The sequence below is a fragment of the Terrapene carolina genome, unplaced genomic scaffold (assembly GCF_002925995.2).
Source record: "Terrapene carolina triunguis isolate 2854851 unplaced genomic scaffold, T_m_triunguis-2.0 Scaffold96, whole genome shotgun sequence".
Classification (NCBI taxonomy): Eukaryota; Metazoa; Chordata; order Testudines; family Emydidae; genus Terrapene; species Terrapene triunguis.
This window is the reverse complement of record NW_020664447.1, coordinates 60,516,549-60,519,775: the sequence shown is the minus strand read 5'-3', so window position 1 is coordinate 60,519,775 and position 3,227 is coordinate 60,516,549.

Below are 3,227 nucleotides of genomic sequence, written 5' to 3'. Positions count from 1 at the left end.
TAATCTGGTATCATTGCATGACAAAGCCTGGCAGCGTATGGTTCCGGTGTTTGCTGGCATTCAAGCAACATCCGTTCTTTATCTCGCTGTGTAATCCTCAGGAGAGTGATATCGCTCATGGTAACCTGGTTGAAATACGGGAATTTAATTAAGGGGACAGAGGTGGCCGTTCCTACTGGGCTGTTTGCCTGTGGCTGAAAAGAAATCCTTCCCTGCAGTTAGCCAAGCGCGGGGGGGGGAGGGGGAATTGGCGCTGAGCTTTTCACCTTTGGCTAGCAGGGATCTTCCCTGATACCAGCCACGTGGTGGGGGGAGGGATAAAGCGATCATCCCAGAGAATTGGATGTGGGGGGGAGGGTTTAGTTTGTTTTCTGCTGCTGAAGGTTAACAGGAAAACCGCAGCAGTCAACGGGCTTTGCTTGGTATGTGGGAAAGGAGGGCACAGAATCCGAAAGACAATGGCTTACCATGGCCGCATGCAAGCCGAATTCTGTTGCCCGGACCTGCGTCTGTGATCTCTAACACCAAAGCCACAGGCACTCAATATTAAGATGGAAAATGCGACCTTGTACTGAAATCACATGTACTATGTAATGTGAATAGTGTTTTTCACCGTGAAAGAGTATAAGCATTGTTCTGTAAAATGTATCTTTTTAAAAACTTCTCTCCTTTTTTCCATCCCTCCAGCAGCTGCACATTTTTCAAGCCTCCTTCCTCCGTCCCGAAGGCTATCTCAGATAAGGCAGCGGAGAAAGAGGACGCGAGACGAGATGTTCTCGGAAATAATGGAATGCACTCGCAATGAAAGAGCTCATTTGAATGAGTGGAAGGACACGGTATCTAAGTACAGGAAAGATGCCAGTGAACATGAGGTCATGAGGGATGCTCGAGATGAGAGGTGGCAGGCAGCAACGCTGGGGCTGCTGCGTGATCAAACGGACATGCTCCGGCGTCTGGTGGAGCTTCAGGAACGGCAGCAGGATAACAGAGTGCCACTGCAGCCGCTGTATAACCTCCCTCCCCCCTCACCATGTTCCATAGGCCTCCTCACCCAGACGTGTAAGAACGCGGGGGGGGGGGGGAGGCTCCATGCACCCTCCCACTCCACCCCAGTGGACAGCCCAACCAAAAGGCTGTCATTATATTGATTTTTTTCAGTGGCCTTTTACTTCCCTCCTATCCTCCTCCCAAACCTCATCCGGGTTACCTGGTTCAGCATAAACTGCACGATAACGCGCGAGGTGTTTACAATGTTCATGATTGCTGTCTTGAGCTGAGCGGGCTCCATGCTTGCCGTGGTATGGCGTCTGCACTGTTCACCCAGGAAAAAGGCGCGAAACAGTTGTCTGCCATTGCTTCCCTGGAGAGGGGGGAGGATGTACCCAGAACCACCCGCGACAATGTTTTTGGCCCCATCAGGCATTGGGATCTCAACCCAGAATTCCAATGGGCGGAGGAGACTGTGGGAACTATGGGATAGCTATGGGATAGCTACCCACAGTGCAACGCTCCGGAAATCGACGCTAGCCCCTGTACATGGACGCACACCGCCGAATTAATGTGCTTAGTGTGGCCGCATACATTCGACTTTATACAATCTGTTTCCAAAATTTGAATGATATAAATTCGGATTAATCCCGTAGTGTAGACATACCCTAAGGTGCCACAAGTACTCCTGTTCTTTTTGCGGATACAGACTAACGTGGCTGCTACTCTGAAACCTGTCATACTTAGATTGTGAGCTCTCTAGGGCAGGGACCGTCTTTCTGTTCTGTGTTTGTAAAGCACCTAGCTCAGTGGGGTCCTGGTTCATGACGAGGTCTCCTAGACTCTATGGCAGTGGTGGGCAACCTGCGGGACGCGTGCGACCCATAGGCCGCATGCAGCCCGTCAGGGTAATCCGCTGGCGGACCACCAGACAGTCTGTTTACATTTGCATGGCTGCCCACAGCTCCCAGTGACCATGGTTCTCTGTTCCCGGCCAATGGGAGCTGTGGGAAGCAGCACGGGCCGCAGGGACATGCTGGCCACCGCTTCCCACAGCTCCCATTGGCTGGGAATGGCGAACTGCGGCCACTGGGAGCTGCAGGCAGCCGTGCAAATGTAAACAAACTGCCTGGTGGCCCACCAGTGGATTATTCTGATGGGCCGCATGTGGCCCGCGGGCCACAGGTTGCCCACCACTGCTCTGTGGTAATACAAATAATAAATAATACTAATAGTAATAATAAGCATGTAACAGTATCAGCTGTTACTTCTCTCTGTTCTCTCCTGTGTACAGGTTGGCTGTTCAGCAGTATGCATGTGAAGTTAAATATGTTGTTGTTATGTGTTCCCAGGGGCAATGCTCATGGGAAGCTTTCTCCAAAAGTTGTGTCGGGGAATCAAAGGACTTTAAATAATTTCACTCCGAGGTCCAGATCTTTCTGTTGTTGTGGGAACCTGTGTGATGCCCTGAGGCAACGTAACTGCTGCCACCTACAGTAACTAGACTTGCTGCAGCTTAACATAATGTGATTCCATTAACGAGCCCAGTGCAGGGCATCTGCCTGAATGCTACCTGCACTATCTGCATTTGAATACAGGCTAAGTTAAAGGAGCCAGCAGACTGGGGAGGGAGGGTTCTGAACCATCCAGTTACCCAGGTTGCTGAGGTTACCATGCTGTTAGGGACTCGTATATTGCATTTCCCCGTTTTATTAAAATCTCCACTTCCATTACTGGGGGAAAAATCCTTTAAGAAGGAGGGTAACGGCTCCGCACATCCCAGCTGTGCACCATCCCCATCACACCTCTTGTGTCCTATCCACACCGCCTGGTTATACTGCATCCTCACCATGCAGCGCCATCATTGCTTTATATGGGGGGGACCTAGTCAAGGGAAGCTGAAAGCAGGTAAGAGGCTTTGAACTACCTGCTGTAACTGAGGTGAGGGTAGCACAGCTCCAAAGACTTGTAACCTTTGTGCCTCCAGCAGCAAGCCTGAGAGGACCAGAAAACACCCTGCACTCCCAGAACCTCTGCTCCTTGATCCATCTCCTGGGGGATTAACTGCACAACAACAGTTAGTGCTGGAAGAAGTAATAATTGAACGGAGACTATTATGAACACTTACTATGGAGAGCAGCATAATTACTATCTATTCCTAGTGGGAACTAAATTTCAGGCTGGAATTCCCCTGGGATTGTCCAAGGGGGTAGTGCACATCAATGGTATCTGTGCTGATC